This window comes from Hylobates moloch, unplaced genomic scaffold (assembly GCF_009828535.3).
Source record: "Hylobates moloch isolate HMO894 unplaced genomic scaffold, HMol_V3 SCAFFOLD_2, whole genome shotgun sequence".
NCBI lineage: Eukaryota > Metazoa > Chordata > Mammalia > Primates > Hylobatidae > Hylobates > Hylobates moloch.
In genome coordinates this window covers 830,428-849,519 of record NW_026652277.1, presented here as the reverse complement: position 1 = coordinate 849,519, position 19,092 = coordinate 830,428, and the positions used below count along the sequence as shown (strand labels likewise).

At 48.2% G+C, this 19,092-nt stretch overlaps 1 long non-coding RNA gene across 1 annotated transcript; it reads right to left on the bottom strand.

The window, feature by feature from the left end:
- Nucleotides 1-6,640: 6,640 nt before the first annotated feature.
- LOC131381461 (uncharacterized) lies at nt 6,641-18,316 on the bottom strand. Its single transcript, XR_009210210.1, has 3 exons — nt 18,204-18,316; nt 16,419-16,584; nt 6,641-6,779 (listed from the first exon to the last, which is right to left on the bottom strand). It is a non-coding gene; the product is annotated as an uncharacterized LOC131381461 (long non-coding RNA).
- Between the last annotated feature and the right edge of the window lie 776 nt (nt 18,317-19,092).

Below are 19,092 nucleotides of genomic sequence, written 5' to 3'. Positions count from 1 at the left end.
CTCAAACTGCAGGGGCCAGGGTGGGAGGGAAGGACGCTCAGCCAGCGGGGAACAGTCGCCTCAGATGGGAGTGAGAGGGGGAACCGTCGCCTCAGGCGGGAGTGAGAGGAGGAACTCGAGGCCAGGTTTCCGAGTGGCCTCACACAGTTTCCTTTCTGCCAGGATTTTCAAAGGATTAGAGTTCTTTTTTTTTTTTTATTAACAGTGCAATTTCAAGTTATTCCAGTGAATAGGGCAGTCTTTACTTTGTTTATTTCCTGCTACAACTTAAAGCAGAAAGAACACTAAGCTCTCCAGATTTTGAAGTCAGGCAGCCCAGAAAAGCTCTTTAATAACCATGGTGTTAGCAAATGTAAACTCCCCGTCCTGGGCAACAGGTGGAGACACGTGTGGAGGGGCCATGGAATGTCTTACTGAAGAGGCAACGGCCTGAGCTGAAGGTCTTAGTGTTAGAAGCGAGGACATGGTCTGATCAGCAGCATTTTGGAGGTTTATCAATTACTGGCACCAAAACCACAGAACAGGGAGTCATCTCAGGAAGCACAGAAGTGCTAGAAACACTTCTAATCCCTTGGGGACTGGGGACAAGGAAGAATGACCTGGCAGTGTACTCAGGCACCTGCCTAAGCTGCCACCCCATAGCCTGCCTGGCGGCTATGGTGTGGGTCCCCCATGGGCTGCAGTCCCGGCTGGGGCAAGGGGGCAGGGGCAGACTGGAGTGAGGCAGGGGTGGGGCCCTCAGTTCAGAAGTTGGGGTGTTACCTCCACCACCTCAGAAGCCCACTGGAGTGAAGAGGGAGGGAATGTGGGCCTACTGTTGGGAGGAGTGTCAGAGCTGCCCGAGAGTGTGGCCGTGGGATGGGAGCTGTCCTGGGGAAGTGTGGGGAGGAGACATCTGCCATGCATGTGTTGCACCATCACTGAGCGAATGCGCCCGGCCCGTACCCTGAAGGGCTCCGCTGCCACTCACGGCCGCACTCCCAGACCCACGGGTCCTATTTAGGTTCTGTGGCCTCTCGGTCCCTTGACTGCACGCAGTAGCTGTGTCCTCCTCCCGACCTCAGGCAGCCAAGGCCATGTCCCGACTCCCATTCCATGGGGCCCAACTTTTCGCACCTCTTCTCTGACCCACCAGTCTGAATGAGCCCGGCCACCCTCCCTGGCTCTGCCTCACACCCCCGTCTTTCCATCACATTCACCACTGCCGGAGATTGTCCTTATCACACATTTCTTTCCTAGGGGTTGTTTAGAGCTCCCTTTTCGTCCACGTCCACATGTAGGAGGCCCAGAGCGGGAGCCCTTCCCCAGCCGGGCTGGTGGACACAGACCACCATAAAAGATGGGCTGGTGGACACAGACCACCGTAAAAGACGGGCTGGTGGACACAGACCACCATAAAAGACAGGCTGGTGGACACAGACCACCGTAAAAGACGGGCTGGTGGACACAGACCACCGTAAAAGACGGGCCTTTGGCTGAGGCTCTAGGTGGTCTCTACCTTTGCAGCTCAAAGTGCTGCAGATGGTGCAAAAACAAATGAGCATGTTCCCAAGGCCGCGGAGATCCAGCCTGCGGGCCTGGGACTTCCTGGGCTGCCTGGCCGCTGGTGTCAGCGAGGGTGCAGCCCTCCTGGCGGGTGTCACTCACAGACAGGACTCCAGGATTAACCCATGCGGCTCTGCCTGGCAGGCCTGGCCTTCGCCTTGCACCTTGCCTTCCCCTTGCTCCCAATCAGCAAACGCCTCCAGGCTGAAGCGAGCTCCCATCTTTCCTTGGAGCTTGCTCAGGGATTCCTCACGTCCTGTTAGTCCTCTGATGTTTTCCAGAAGACTTCGAATGCTGCCTCTTCAGAGGCCTCCAGAGGGCTGGATTGCCTAGTCCACGAGTCCTGAGGCAGAAGCCTCACAACTGGCATCTCTTTATGCTTCTAGTGCATCCTAGGAGACGTCCTCCAGCAAATCCTGCCAATTACACACTGGAGCCCATTCTGTTATGCAGTTAGTTCTGGGCTGGTGTGATTTCTTCCTTTTTTTTTTTTTGAGACAGAGTCTCACTCTGTCGCCCAGGCTGGAGTGCGGTGGCGCCATCTCGGCTCACTGCAAGCTCCGCCTCCCGGGTTCACGCCATTCTCCTGCCTCAGCCTCCCAAGTAGCTGGGACTACAGGCGCCCACCACCACGCCTGGCTAATTTTTTTGTATTTTTAGTAGAGATGGGGTTTCACCGTGTTAGCCAGGATGGTCTCGATCTCCTGACCTTGTGATCTGCCCACCTCGGCCTCCCAAAGTGCTGGGATTACAGGCGTGAGCCACTGCACTCGGCTGATTTCTTCCTTTTAAAGGTTATATGTTAAACTCCCTGGAGCTCTATCTGTGGCTCCTAGTGGCAGCCTCTTCTCATCCTGGGATGCAACATCACCCTGGATGTCCCTGAAGGCACCACTTAGTCTCCTGTTTGAAGTTCTTGGCAAAGTGGATATTGTTTTTAATTCAACATCTCAGCAGACTGGACTTTTTTTTTTTTTCAACAGAGTCTTGCTCTGTCGCCCAGGCTGGAGTGCAGTGGTGCGATCTCGGCTCACTGCAACCTCTACCTCCCGGGTTCAAGCGGTTCTAGTTGCCTCAGCCTCTCGAGTTGGGATTATAGGCACCCAACACCACGCCCCACTAAGTTTTGTATTTTAGTAGAGATGGGGTTTCACCATATTGGCCAGGCTGGTCTCGAACTCCTAACCTCAGGTGATCCACCTGCCTCAGCCTCCCAAAGTGCTGGGATTACAGGCATTAGCCACCACACCCGGCCTAAAAAACTGTTAAAAAATAGAAATAAAGGGAAGCTTCCTCAACTTAATAAAGAACACCTATAAAACACCTGCAGCTAACAGGATACTTAATGGAAAAGACTGAAAGCCCCCAGCCTAAGATCAGGAACAAGGCAAGGATGTCTGTTATCACCACTGCATTCAACATGATGCTGGCAGTCGTAGCTATTGCAATAAGGCAAAAAAAGAAAATAAAGGGAAAAGAAGAAAGAGAGAGAGAGACTGAGAGAGAGAGACAGAGAGAGAGAGAGAAGGAAGGCAGACAGGCAGGCAGGAAGGACGGAGAGAAGATGTCCCCTATTTGCAGATGGCATGATTGTCCACAGAGAAAATCCCAAGGAATCGCAAAAAAACCCTCCTACAACTAACAAGTGAGTTCATCAGGATCACAGGATACATGACAAACCATACAAAATTCAATAATATTTCTATATACTGTAATGAATACAAAGACACCAAGATGAATAATATAATATTATTTACAGTCACTTGAAAAATACTTAGGTATAAATCTAAGACATGTACAGGATCTATATGCTGAAAACTACAAAATGCCAGTGAAAGAAATCAAAGAAAGCCTGAATAAAGAGAGAGACACAGGGTGTTCATCGATTGGAAGACTCACTATAGCAAAAATATCATTTTTCCTAAAATGATATATAGAGTTAATGCAATTCCTATTGAAATGCCAGCAAATATCATGCAGATATAGAGAAGATTTTTCTAAAATCTATATGTACAGACAAAGGAATGAGAGTAGCTAAAGCAATTTTGAAAAAGAATAAAGCGATGGACTCAATCTACCTGATTTCAAAATGGATCACAGACTTAAATGTAAAATGCAAAACTGGCAACCATTTAGAAAATAAACAGAGAAAATCTTTGGGATTGAAGACTAAGAAATGATTTCTTACCTGCATGATAATATATAAGATTTCTTACTGGCATCATAATATATAAAAGGAAAAATAGAAAAATTGGACTTCACAAAAGAAATTGCACTTCACAAAAAATAAAAACTTTCACTCTGCAAAAGACTATGTTAAGAAGATGAAAAGACAAGCTACAAACTGAGAGAAAATATTCTGGTTTTTTTTTTTTGAGATGGAGTCTTGCTCTGTTGCCCAGGCTGGAGTGCAGTGGTGCAATCTCAGCTCACTGCTAGCTCTGCCTCCCGGGTTCATGCCATTCTCCTGCTTCAGCCTGCCAAGTAGCTGGGACTACAGGCGCCCACCACCACGCCCAGCTAATTTTTTGTATTTTTAGTAGAGACGGGGTTTCATCGTGTTAGCCAGGATGGTCTCGATCTCCTCACCTCGTGATCTGCCTGCCTCGGCCTCCCAAAGTGCTGGGATTACAGGCGTGAGCCACCGCGCCCGGCCGAAAATATTCTGAATATATTCAAACTACATATCCAACACAGACTAGTGCCTCAAATATACAAACAAGTCTCAAAACTCAATGGTTAAAAAAAAAAAAAAAAAAAGCAAAGGCCAGGCACAGTGGCTCATGCCTGTAATCCCAGCACTTTGGAAGGCCAAGGAGGGTGGATTGCTTGAGCCCAGGAGGTCAAGACCAGTGTGGGCAACATGGGAAAACCTCAACTATACAGAAAAAACAAAACTTAGCTGGGCATGGTGGCACCTGTAGTCCCAGGTACCTGGAAGGCTGAGGCTGCAGACAACTACGATCGCACCACTGCACTGCAGCCTCGACAATGCAGTGAAACCCTGTTCAAAACAAGAAAAAAAAGCTGCAGTCCAGTTAGAAAAATGGGCAAAAGACAGGAAAAACATTTCACCAAAGAGGATACGAATGGCAAATAAGCACAAGAAGAGATGTCCGAGAGAATGATACCGAACATAGTGGGCCCTTAGGGAAATGCAAATTAAAACAAGACAGCCCTGCACTTCTATCCACATGGCTGAAAATAACAGGGTGATGCAGCCGCAGGTGGGTGAGGACGGGGAGAGCAGATCACTCACACGGGGCTGGTGGGCTGTAAGATGGTACAGCCGCCCGGAAAACGAGTTGGAGATCACTCACATGGGGCTGTTGGGATATAAGATGGTACAGCTGCCTGGAAAACAGGTTGGCAGTTTCTTAACAAACTAAACATGCAACCACCGTCGGACCCAGCAACTTTGGGCCAAGGTGTTCGTCCCGGAGAAAATGAAGACTAACGTTCACATAAAAACTTGTACACAACTGTTCGTGGTAGCTTCATTCATAATGGTCAAAAACTGGAAGCTACTGAGATGGCCTTGAACCAGTGTGTTGTTAAGCAGACGGTCATAACCCACACCATGGAGTGTACTCTGCAGTGAAAAGGAACAAGCTATGTGCACATACACCACGGCCTGAACAAACCTTCAGAGAGTGGCTCTGGTGAAGGGAGTCCAGACCAAAAGGTTGTACACCATGAGATTCCATTTATAGAACATTCTTGAAATGATCCAAGTACAGCAATGGAGACCCTACCAGGGCTGAGAAGGAGGCAGGGATGGGAGGGAATTTGGTGGCTTTAAAGGGAGCAGAAGGTCCTGTGGGGGCGGATGGCTGTGCCTGGGCCACAAGTCAGGATCCTGATATTGTCCCCCAATTGGGCAAGATGCGACCACTGAGGCCAGGCACGGTGGCTCACACCTGTAATCCCAGCACTTTGGGGGGCCCAGGTGGGTGGATCACCTGAGGTCAGGAGTTCAAGACCAGCCTGACCAACATAGTGAAACCCCGTCTCTACTAAAAATGCCAAAAATTAGCCAGTCATGGTGGTGGGCACCTGTAATCCCAGCTACTCGGGAGGCTAAGGCAGGAGAATAGCTTGAACCTGGGAGGCGGAGGTTGCAGGGAGCCGAGATCATGTCACTCTACTCCAGCCTGGGTGACAGAGTGAGACTCTCAAAAAAAAAATAATAATAAAAAAAAACAAGATGCAACCATTGGGGAAAACTGGGTAAAGGTTGCACAAGACCTCTCTGTATTATTCCTTACAAATGCATATGAAGCTACAATTATCTCAAGATTAACAGTTTAATTTTAAAAACCAGGCAGCGTGGCTTTGTATTTGGAGCCAGGTCTTTGACTGTGTGTGAGCTGAATGAATGCACGCCTTGGGCCCCATCAGCAGGGAGCAGCGCAGGAAGCTCGGCAGTGGGCGGTGGGCGGTGGGCAGTAGGCGTGGCTCCAGGCAGGAGGACCTCACTCTCGGGGGTCTCCTGTGCTGCCCTCCTCAAGTCTCAGGTCCACTATCACACTGCCAGCAGTTTCAGCGTGGTTAAGTTTTCAGCCACTTTTGTTTGATTTGTTAATTTAAAAAATATTTCACTGGCCGGGCGCAGTGGCTCACGCCTGTAATCCCAGCACTTTGGGAGGCCGAGGCGGGCGGATCACCTGAGGTCAGAAGTTCAAGACCACCCTGACCAATATGGAGAAACCCCGTCTCTACTAAAATACAAAAACGTGAGCCGGGCGTGGTGGCGCATCCCTGTAATCCCAGCTACTTGGGAGGCTGAGGCAGGAGAATCGCTTGAACCTGGGAGGCGGAGGTTGCAGTGAGCTGAGATTGCACCATTGCACTCCAGTTGGGGCAACAAGAGTGAACCTCTGTCTCAAAAAAAAAACCAGAAAAAAACAAAACAAACGAACAAACCATTTCATTAAGGTCATGATTTGGGAGTTTTTACATTTAAAGAAGAAACCAGTATTCCTCAGTCCATCAAGAAAATCAGAGACTCCTCAGCCTCCTCCTTCCAGGGCCACAGAACATTTTTTTCTGTCGTAGAAGGCTGTCAATTCTTTCGTCCTTCCTGGTACTGCGTGGTGTGTCCTGACTGCCTGGGATGGGGTTGTGATGGCCTCAGAATATGTGGGTCACTCAATGGCCATCCTGCCCCCGAGAGCCACAGCACGTTTGCTGTTTGTCTTGCTGAATGGAACTGTGCCGTATATCTTCCATGCCTGAAAGCAGCAGAACAGAACTTTGTTTGTTGGCAAGAACTGGCAAGACACACAGATGACGAAAGGCTGCCTCGCTTCCTTGTCAGTCTGAAATAGGTTTACTTCTGGAGATTGGCAGATAAAAGTGCTTCCGGCCGGGCGCAGTGGCTCACGCCTGTAATCCCAGCACTTTGGGGGGACGAGGTGGGTGGATCACCTGAGGTCAGGAGCTCGAGACCAGCCTGACCAACATGGTGAAACCCTGTCTCTACTAAAAATATAAAAATTAGCCAGATGTGGTGGCATGTGCCTGTAATCCCAGCTACTCGGGAGGCTAAGGCATGAGAAATCGCTTGAACCCAGGAGGCAGAGGTTGCAGTGAGCCAAAATTGCGCCACTGAATTCCAGCCTGGGCAACAGAGCAAGACTCTGTCTCAAAAGAAAAAAAAAAAGTGTTTCAGAGTCAAAAGTATGGAAGTTCTCATGGCCAGGCACCTTTGACTTAAGTTCTCATCACTCAATGTTTTCCACAAAGAAGAGGGAGGGTGGCAAGGAAGAGGAGGGAAATGAACTTGTAAGATAAAAAAAAATTGATATAACTGCTCTGTTCTGTCACAGAATAGTTTCTAGTTCAGTATTTCATTCAACAAATGGAAGAAACAAGCCCCAAGGAGGTTAAATAACTTGCCAAAAGTTAGAGAGAGAGAGGGGTCCCCCAACCCCAGTCATGTTACCACACTGAATTACAAGACAAAGTTTAAAGGAAAGGCCTATTCCCTAACCCTATGAGATTCTTTCATGACTAGAGAAACAGAAACTGCCACTCTAACCGACCTAAAAGTGAATCAGGAAAGCAACTTGCTTACCTTTCTACATCCTTCTGGACAAATGTCACTTTAAAAATCACAGTTATCCCTAATCAGTTTAAGAATCTTTGTATTTTCGCTTTAGAGCCAGCTGATGTAATTTGTGTAGAACCTTCAGCTCCTAGAACGTCTCCCACAGAAGGGAAAGGGGTGTAAAGGCCTCCCCAGAAATTTTCAGACAGAATGCAAAATGTTTAAAAGGCCATTTTTATGTTTACTAGTGGATTTTCGGTATTCTGTGATGTGGTATCAACCAAAAAACAATAAATGTGAAGAAGTGGCAGCAAATAATATCCATAGAGAGACTTTTTCCGGGATTTATCCTGTCGTTATTGAGTTTTTCCTGGCTGTAAGTTAACTTCAGTTCAGGATGTAAAGAAGGCTCATAGGCACACTGCTGCGTGGGGATGAGTCTACTCCGCCGGCCACAAGAAAACACCACAGGCTGGGCTTATGTTCTCGCAGCTCTGGAGGCTGGAGTCTGAGACCAGGGGGCCGTCAAGGCTGTTCCTGCTCAGGGCCTCTCCCTGGCAGGCAGATGGCAGCTTCTCACAGTGTCTTCCCATGACAGAGGGCTCCGCTGTCTCTTCTTATAAGGACACAACCTCATTGGATCAGGACCCCATCCTTATGACCTTAACTAACTATAAATACTTCCTTATTCGAAAGAGAGCCACGGTGGGGGTTAAGGCATCAACATATGAATTTGTGGAGGGACACATACATTCAGTTCCTAACAGATAGTAATGCTAAAATGTCTTTTTTTTTTTTTCTGAGACGGAGTCTCGCTCTGTTGCCCAGGCTGGAGTGCAGTGGCGTGATCTCGGCTCACTGCAAGCTCCGCCTCCTGGGTTCACCCCATTTTCCTGCCTCAGCCTCCCGAGTAGCTGGGACTACAGGCGGCCGCCATCATGCCCGGCTAATTTTTTTGTATTTTTAGTAGAGACGGGGTTCGCTGTGTTAGCCAGGATGGTCTCGATCTCCTGACCTTGTGATCCGCCCGCCTTGGCCTCCCAAAGTGCTGGGATTACAGGTGTGAACCACCATGCCTGGACCATGTCTTTTTTTTTTTTTGAGACAGAGTCTCACTCTGTCACCCAGGCTGGAGGGCAGTGGTGTGATCTCGGCTCACTGCAACCTCTGCTTCCTGGGTTCAAGTGATTCTCACGCCTCAGCCTCCTGAATAGATTACAGGTGCCTGCCATAATGCCCAGCTAATTTTTGTAATTTTAGTAGAGACGAGGTTTCACCATGTTGGCCAGGCTGGTCTCGAACTCCTGACCTCACATGATCCACCTGCCTCGACCTCCCAAAGTGCTGAGATTACAGGGGTGAGCCACCACACCCAGCCTTAAAAATGTCTTTAAATTTTTTTTTAATTAATTTATTTTTTATTTATTTTTATTTTTTTTTTGAGACGGAGTCTCGCTCTGTCGCCCAGGCTGGAGTGCAGTGGCGCGATCTCGGCTCACTGCAAGCTCCGCCTCCCGGGTTCATGCCATTCCTGCCTCAGCCTCTCCGAGTAGCTGGGACTACAGGCGCCCGTCACCACGCCCGGCTAATTTTTTGTATTTTTTAGTAGAGACGGGGTTTCACCGTGGTCTCCATCTCCTGACCTCGTGATCCGCCCGCCTTGGCCTCCCAAAGTGCTGGGATTACAAGTAAATTATTTTTTAAAATATATTTATAAAATATGAATTATAAACATGGTTACAATCTATGCTTATATTTTTTGCAATATGTAAAAAATTGGAAACATTTTAAAATCCATAAACACAAGTATCAACAAACACTTCTTGAATTCCAAATTGCTAACATTTGTTAAAGACTATCAGCAATTTACTGGCCACTAATTGTAAGTACGACTTGGACTGTAATGCACTCCTGAGATTCACAGTGTCAGAGAATCGTTAGACGCCGACTTGAGCCAACCATTTAGGGACTGGATTTAATTAGAAGTCAAAGAACATCAGAAACAGAAACTGGAACTTAGGGCCAGGACTTCAAGATGGGAAATAGGAACTCAAAGCTGAAGGCAGCAGGAAAAGTGAGTCACGGGCAGACACCAGGGCAGGGCGGGGGCAACGCCCAGACACGTGTGGGGCTGAGAGCAGATGCCCACAGCCAGAGTTTGCCCCGGCACTGGCGCTGGCAGGAAAGGAGTGCTGTTTCCCCAGCGCTGGCTGAGTGGCAGGCATGTAGGCTATGCTGTTTCTTCACACCTACAGCAGCATTGCAATGCGAGGTCTGTCCCCACGCAGATGGGGAAGCAGAGACTTGGGGGTGACAGGGCAGGGGCGAGCTGGGGGTTGAAATGCAAACCCAAATCTGCCAGCTCCAAGATCCCCACTCCAACCTCTTCTAGGAGCCATACCTCAGGCTGATGATGTTGAATGAAGATGTCCAGGTTCTCCTTGTGGTGAAAACCAACTAACTACCTTCCCAGGAAACAGGTCTCATCAGCCAGGCCTTGAATACAATTGTGTTTAACAGGAGTATTTAGACTTCCCCACCTACAATTTAGGTAACTGTTGATACAAACATAGCCACTGTTCCGAGGTTGGTAGCAGGTGAATGTTGAAGTTTTAGTCCTTGGCTACACGGTGACAAGTGTGTAAATAATTCGTTCAGCCAATGTTCAGTACTTCATCGAGAATTCTAAAGAAACAGACAAGTCTGACCTCAAAATTCAATGTGTCTTTGGTTCATTTCTTCCTAATTCCCTTTGTTATGCACCAGTAAGACCACTTTTTCTTTTTGAATCATACTATTCATGTTCTTCCATATTTTCTGCAGCCCTGTAGGGCTGTAGGGCACCCGTCCCGCTGAGGCTGCAGTGAGCTTCGATGGTGCCTGTATCAGGTGCTGGGGATAAAGCAGCGGCTCTGATGTTGTGGAGCTTATGTGGACACCACTAAGAAAGCTGCAAAGTAGACATCATTACCCCAGAAATGCCGCTGCACTCCCCGGGCCCTCCGGACCTGGGCCCTCCTGCACCTTCCCTTCACTCCATCACCCTCGCCGCCCACTGCTTCCTTCACAACCTTGTTTTAAAAATACCTTATAATGTCAGTCTTAGCTCACCCAATCACCTCTTGGAAAAAGAATTCAACAGAAATCATAACCACTCAGAATGGAGGCTGAAAACTGGCCCCATGTGGTGGCACATGCCTGTGGTCCCAGCTACTCAAAAGGATGAGGTGGGAGGATCATCTGGGCCCAGGAGGTTGAGGCTGCAGTGAGCCATGATCGCACCACTGCACTCCCGCCTGGGTGACAGAGTGAGGCCCTGTCTCGAAAAGACAAAATGAAACAAAGCAAAACAAACCCTGGCCCCAGGTCATCCTCCTGCTATGTTCAAACGCTTGCTGTGCTGTGAAGAGGCTCCATGTGCATCCCACAGACTGATGGAGGTGACAGGAGGAGGGAGGCTGGGGAAGTCCCAGAATAACACACGGCAGGCAAAGTGCCCATCTGTGGTTTCAAAAAGGACTTGTGAGGCCAGGTGCGGTGGCTTATGCCTGCAATCCCAGCACTTTGGGAGGCTGAGGTAGGCAGATCACCTGAGGTCAGGAGTTCAAGACCAACCTGGGCAACATGATGAAACCCTGTCTCTACTAAAAATACAAAAATCAGCCAGAGGTGGTGGTGTGTGCCTGTAATCCCAGCTACTCGGGAGGCTGAGGCAGGAGAATCACTTGAACCCGGGAGGTGGATGTTGCAGTGAGCCGAGATCGCGCCATTGCACTCCGGCCTGGGCAACAAGAGTGAAACTCCGTCTCAAAAAAAAAAAAAAAATTAGCCGGGCGTGGTGGCACATGCCAGTAATCCCAGCTACTCAGGAGGCTGAAGCAACTAGAACTGCTTGAACCTGGGAGGTGGAGGTTGCAGTGAGCCAAGATCACACCACTGCACTCTAGCCTGGGCGACAGAGCAAGACTCTGTCTCAAAAAAAAAAAAAAAAAAAAAAAAAAGGCAAGTCTCCAGAGATGCTGGATTAAAACCAATGTCCACTTTGCCAGTTCTCCAGGTGCTTATGAAGTCTCGTTCTCTGCATCTTCCTGAAACATCCAATCCTCAACTGGGGAGTCTTTCCCAAATCTCATGTCTCGTCAACTCATTCCTCTTCTTTATGAGGGCTATGGCCAGGCAAGTCATCAAGGTGCAAGTGCAGCCTTTTCTCAGGCCTAGAAGATAATTTTATGCCTATGTGCAGACGGCTGCTATGTAGGTTAAACACCCCAGCAGATTTCTGCAAGAAATCACATGAATATAAGCTGCAGCCCCAGACATCTTAGGCCAGAGTGGTGTTAGTTTCAAAGGAAACACACATCCAGCTTCAAGAAGCCATTTCAGGGCAGCCTAGGCTTTTAATGTGGGTTTCTGCAAAGGCTGTAGCCCTAGAGAGTTACAAAATACACCACAGCAGTTTCTCATCTCCCCCTAGAGAGGGTCTTTCCAAAATTCCATGTTCCTGCAGACCCTAAACCTCCTAACAGGCCTCACTCATGCAGTTCCTTCATCCCTGGCTGCTCCCTCCTGTGCCATCCCCTCCCACCAAGCCTGCACCCTCCTCGCCTGAGCTGGACTCCCTCATTCAACTCCACTGCAGCCTCCCTGGCTTCCCAGGCTGGGAGACCCAGAGCTCTTTCTTACAGCCAGGAAGGGTGGAGTCCTCTCTGACTGCTTTTTGAGCCATACACTGTCATGGAATGTCTATGACGAATTAAAATCCTCCATCTCATTGCTATGTTTTTATTGCCATAGGGAATTTAAAACATGCAAAAGCAGGGAGAAGAGTGTCAGGAACCCCGCCTGTATCCATCGCACCCAGCTTCAACAATTTTCACCACACCAGCTTGTCCATTATTTGTTACCTGTCTCTACCAACTGCTTCCTCTTTAGATTATTTACAAGAAAATCCTAAACATAATACCATGGCATTAATAAATAACTGCAGTATGTGTCTCTACAAGATAACTCTCTATTTTGAAGAATTACAAGGTTATAGACAAATTGCAGCCACTTATATATCCTATCCTTCGATTTACCAATTAAGGTTTTGTCACGTTCTCTGAGAGAGAGAGAGAGAGAGAGAGAGAGTTGTATATATAGACACATATATACAGACACACACATTCATATGTGTGTGTATATTACACTAAACTTTTTGAGAGAAACTTGCAGATATCTTAACCTCTCACCCCTAAATAATTCATTGCTATCTCCTAAGATAAAAGACATTCTCTCACACAGCCATAAAACAATGAACCAATTCGGCTGGGCGCGGTGGCTCACGCCTGTAATCCCAGCACTTTGGGAGGCTGAGGCGGGCGGATCATGAGGTCAGGAGATCAAGCCTATCCTGGCTAACATGGTGAAACCCTGTCTTTACTAAAAAATACAACAAAAATTAGCCGGGCGTGGTGCTGGGCACCTGTAGTCCCAGCTACTCAGAGGCTGAGACAGGAGAATGGCGTGAACCCGGAGGCGGAGCTTGTAGTGAGCCCAAATCGCACCACTGCACTCCAGCCTGGGTGACAGAGCGAGACTCCATCTCAAAAAAAAAAAAAGAACCAATTCAAGAAATTTAGCCTTGGTTAGAAGACTGACACACAGTCCATATTCAAATCCCAAACCAGCCGTAGTGGCTCACACCTGTAATCCCAGCACTTTGGGAGGCTGAGGCAGGCAGATCACTTGAGTCCAGGAGTTCGAGACCAGCCTGGACAACATGAAGAAACCCTGTCTACTAAAAATACAAAAGTTAGCCAGGTGTGGTGGTGTGTGCCTGTAGTCCCAGCTACTCAGGAGGCTGAGGCACGAGAATCGCTTGAACCCGGGAGGTGGAGGTTGCAGTGAGCCGAGATCATGGCACTGCTCTCCAGCCTGGGAGACAGAGCAAGACGCTGTCTCAAAAAAAAAAAACCAAATAAATAAATAAAAATAAAATAAAATCCAGTAATGTTAATCACAGCAAATGTTTACTCTGACCTCGGAGCTAATCTAGGATTGCCCACGTCGTGCTTGGGTTCTCTCCTTAGTCTCCTATAATTTGGAAAACTTCCGCAAGTGTTCAATGTCTTTTATGACCTTGACATTTTTAAAGATTATGGGCCATTTGCAGAACGTCCTTCAATTTGAGTTTGTCTGATTGTTCCTCACGATAAGTTTGTGAATTTTAGCCGGAATACCATGTAACTAAGGCAGACACATAGTGGTGTGTGTGGGGGGGGTCAGGCCACCATTATTAGTGATGCTAATGTTGATTACTTGATTCATATGGGGTCTAACATATTTGTTCACTGTAAAAATACTCCTTTCCCTTTGAAATTAATAAGCAACAAGCAATTAATAAGCTTTGAGGTGGTGTACATAATCTATATCCTCAACAGAATTTCACCCAATGATTTTAACATTCATTTGTGATTCCTGCCAGAATTCTGGTGGTTACAAGATAGTGATTTTTAAAATAATTCTGGCCAGGTGTGGTGGCTCACATCTGTAATCCCAGCATTTTGGGAGGTCGAAGTAAGCGGATTGCTTCAGCCCAGGAGTTCGAGACCAGCCTGAGCAACATGATGAAACCTCGTCTCTACAAAAAATGCAAAAATTAGCTGGGCATGGTGGCGCATGCCTGTAGTCCTAGCTACTTGGGAAGCTGAGGCGGGAGGATCACTTGAGCCCAGGAGGTCAAGACTGCAGTGAGCTGGGATTGCGCCGCTGCACTCCAGCCTGGGCGACAGAGCAAGACCCTGTCTCCAAAAATAAAAATAAAAAAATCTCTTCTTCATATATTAGTCAGCATTTTACTGTAAAGAAGAGCTTTCTTTTCTCCTTCCTCGTTGCTACTATTTTTTACTTACTCACTCATGTATATTTCTTAGTATCTGTAAAAGCTCATGTGTTCTTTTTTACTCAGAGTATTCAAATGTATTACCACCATTCTTCATTTTAATACTTCCACCTAATTTGCTTAGGCCAGTTCCTTATTGTGTTTCTATTGGAGTGGCTTTTGTGGCTGGAGATACTTCACAGCACAACCTTCTAAGGGCCTTTCTTGCCTCTTAGTAAATCTGTTTTTTGTTTTTTTTGTTTTTTTTTTTTTTGAGACAGAGTTTCACTCTTGTTGCCCAGACTGGAGTGCAATGGCACGATCTCGCTCACTGCAACCTCCGCTTCCTGGGTTTAAGCAATTCTCCTGCCTCAGCCCCACGAGTGGCTGGGACTACAGGCAACCACCACCATGCTCAGCTAATTTTTTTGTATTTTTACTAGAGATGGGTTTCACCATGTTGGCCAGGCTGGTCTCGAACTCCTGACATCAGATGATCCACCCACCTCGGCCTCCCAACATGCTGGGATTATAGGTTTGAGCTACTGCGTCTGGCCTGCCTCATAGTAAATCGTGACTCACTGCCTCCTTCTTCCCACCTGTGTCCTTCTCATGGATGGTTTGTCTCTGGCCCTGGCTTAGTCATCGTTTTCTAGTTCCTTCTTAAGTTGGCTTGGACCCCACTTGTGAGCCACCCAAGCACTCTACACAGCCTCACCTCACCTTCCATCCCTCATCCTCACCCTCCATCCCTGGTTACCTGCTTCTCATTTGTGATGCTCCCCTGGTCTTTGCAGCATTAGCAGCCCCTGAGACCGAGTAGGTACTCAGTCAATATTTGTTTAATCAATGGGCAAAGGAATAGTCCTAAATCATCAGAAATAAATTTTTGTGCGGCTACACAATGGAGAAGTGGTGTTTATTTTTTCACAGAAAATGCTTGGGAATAAAAGAAAAGAATGTTCACCTGTAATCTCAGCATTTTTGGGAGGCCGAGGCAGGTAGATCACTTGAGTTCAGGAGTTCGAGACCAGCCTGACCAACATGGTGAAACCCTGACTCTACTAAAAAAAACAAAACAAAAAAACAACAAAAATTCGCTGGGCGTCACGGTGCATCCCTGTAATCCCGGCTACTCGGGAGGCTGAAGCAGGAGAATCACTTGAACTCGGTAGGCACAGGTTGCAGTGAGCCAAGATTGTGCCACTGCACTCCAGCCTGGGAGACAGAGGGAAACTCAAAAAAAAGAAAAAAAAAAGAAAAAAAAAATGTTCTCAGACACCAGTTGAAATGTAGGCCTTTGCTAGAGAAATACACATGCTGTATTTGTTCGGTAGAGACTTTGTCCCAAGATCACTGCCCTCGCTACCTCTGCCCTTGGGGCCTGACCATTTCTTTGAGATGACAGTAGTGTCAGCTGGAAATTGTATGATGTGATGAAGCTCAACAGCGCTACAAAGAGTGCTTATAATAGGGCCCAGAAGGAAAATCAACTGTCTAAAAGACTTCAATGGTTGACATTTGGGCTGTAACTTGAAAAATAAGTGAGATTCTGCCAGAAGGAGACATCCAAGTACAGGAAGCACATTTGATGCCAGGGGACTCACACCCATTAGGACCTAAGTACTCAGGCTCCAAAAGAATGCCGCCCTCGACTTCCAGAGCAGCGCAGCGTCTGGAGCTGGGGCACCTCTCCATTTCTTTGTATAGGACTGTCCACACTATGAACTGTAGACTTACCTGTCAACTGTGCAGTCTGGAGTGTAAAGTCTGTATTTTATTCAAGTGTAGACTCATCAACTCCCTCAATACCTTCAAAAATGCTCGGAAAGTGACTGTGATTGGAAGGTAAGGGTGTCTTAGGATAAGGCAGGAAAGGAAACATAAGGGACTGGGCTGAAGACAGGCTGGGACTAGCGTGTGAAGGGTCTTCTTTCCACAGGAGAACTTGGACTTTACCCTCCTGGGCAGGCAACAGGGAGCCGGTGAAGGTTGCATTGCAGAAGGATGGTGATGAGGCTTTTTAAGGAAACGTGTGTTGGCACTGTGAGTCATGGACTGTAGCAGAGACCAACCGCGACGCTACCGAATCAAACCAGGTGAGCAGTAACAACAGGCGAAACCACTGGAGGGAGGGGGAGAAGGAAAGAGTTTTTAGGTAGGATTGACAGAATGTGTAACCACTTGACATGGGAAATGAGGGAGTATCTGACCATGGTTTGAGAAATTTATACTAAAGTTTTAAAAAACTGATCTTGTCTAAGTAGAAATGCCATGAAAATGTATTTCATGTTATAACCTCACATCTCAAGGTGAAAATGGATGTTTCTTCTGAAACACAGGTTTGAAAAAAAGAAGATCGTGAGGGAACAAAAAGCCCAGTTCTGATTGTTGGGAAGGATTACACAATACGAAGAGAAAGTAAGAGATGGAATTCTTTTAGTTTTATTCTTTTTCTTTTTTTGAGACAGGGTCTTGCTGTGTCACCCAGGCTGGAATGCAGTGGCACAATCACAGCTCACTGCAGCCTCAACCTCAAGTGATCCTCCCACCTCAGCCTCCTGAGTAGCTGGAACCACAGCCATGCACCACATGCCCGGCTACTTTTTTATAATTTTTTAAAGAAATGGGGCTTCGACATATTGCCCAGGCTGGTCTTAAACTCTTGGCCTTGGGCGATCTACCTGCCTTGGCCTCCTGAAGTGCTGGGATTACAGGCATGAGCCACTGAACCCATCCCATTACTTTCTTTTGTAATAGATAAGACATACACGTCTGCTGGAATGTAGACATAGACAAAAAAGATTGAAGTTTAACCTACCAGCCGGGAACGGTGGCTCACGCCTGTAATCCCAGCACTTTGGGAGGCTGAGGCAGGCGGATCACGAGGTCAGGAGATCAAGACCATTCTGGCTAACACGGTGAAACCCCACCTCTACTAAAAATACAAAAAATTAGCTGGGCGTGGTGGCGGGCGCCTGTAGTCCCAGCTACTCAGGAGACTGAGGCAGGAGAATCACTTGAACCCAGGAGGCCAAGGTTGCAGTGAGCCGAGATTATGCCACTGCACTCCAGCCGGGGTGACAGAGGGAGAGTCAGTCTCAAGAAAAAAAAAAAAGTTTAACCTACCAATTTGGGGGCAGAATTCCTAGACTTATACCACACCAATGGGCTTAGCAATATTATGAACCAAGATTAAACTCCTGTAGGTGATCCGTGGAGGTAAAGGAACCAGGCACCTAAGCAAGAACACTATGGCTGACTGGGCAGGGCAGGTTGTCCAGGTAAGCAAGTTTTCTGCAATATGTATATGCTTTTAATATTAAAGGAAATCTGTCGTATGTCGTTAAATGTTCTTTAAAAACATTGCTATGAATATAATTATTTAACTTGCAAATTCCCTTAAAGCTAGGATGCAACAAGGTTTCACAAAGAAGGCACCCAACCTTGATGTCAACAGTCCACCCACTATGGGAAGTCAGAGAGGCTTTCTTCCAAAATGTAGAATTGTCAGCATTTGAACACTGAGTAGGAAAAATTACAAGCACAGGCTTGGGACAGCGGCTCCCATCTCTAATCCCAGATTTTGGGGGCCCGGGACAGCACTCTGAGCTCAGAGTGCAGACCTGCATACAGCAAGGCCCTGTATCAAAAAACAAAGTTAAAAAAGCAGTTGTAAGCACAGGTACATGGTTAACCATGAATATGGTATCCCTGAAAAGCCGTTTTAATGGGGGAACAAACCTCAAATTTGGATAATCGATATACGTGTATATGTAGCCAATCAGAGCAGAAACCAGGAAATCAGGCAGCAAGCTTAAGGGAAATGCAACATGCTTTGTTTGGTTTCCTTTTCTTCCATAAAACTGATCGGGGTAGGTAAAGTATGCTGCTATAGTTCGGAGTCGTCACCATCCTCACGGAACCGGCAGGAGTGTGAACGCCTCCCTGAGCTACCAAGAGCATCTGACTGGTTCCAACGTGGGCCCAACCCCAGCGCCTCTGGGAAATGTGGGGCCGGGGCCTTGGTCCCGGGTATGGGTTAGGGGTTTGGGGAAGGGCCGGGGACTTGATCCCAGGTGTGAGGTTGGGGATTCCGGGGCTGAACCGAGGCCTTGGTTAGGGGTGTGGGGCGCGGGTTCGGGGCAGGGCCGGGGCCTGGGTCCCGGGTGTGGGGTGGGGAGTTCGGGGCAGGGCCCGGACCTTGATCCCAGGTGTGGGGTGGGAGTTCGGGGCAGCGCCGGGGCCTGTGTCCTGGGAATGGGGTGTGGCATTCGGGGCAGGGCCGGGACCTTGGTCCCGGGTGTGAGGTGGGAGTTCGGGGCAGGGCCGGGGCCTGGGTCCCGGGTGTGGGGTGCGGTGTTCGGGGCAGGGCCGGGACCTTGATCCCAGCTGTGGGGTGGGAGTTCGGGGAAGGGCCAGGGCCTGTGTCCTGGGTGTGGGGTGGGGCGTTCGGGCCAGGGCCAGGGCCAGGGCCTGGGTCCCGGGTATGGGGTTCGGGGCAGAGCCTGGGCCTGGGTCCCGGAGGTCGGATGGGGGGTTTCGGGCAGGGCCGGGGCCTTGGTCCAGCGTCTGGGGACGGGCTAGGGCCGGGGTCGCCGTCCGTCCTGGGCAGCAGGCAGGGGTCTTTAAG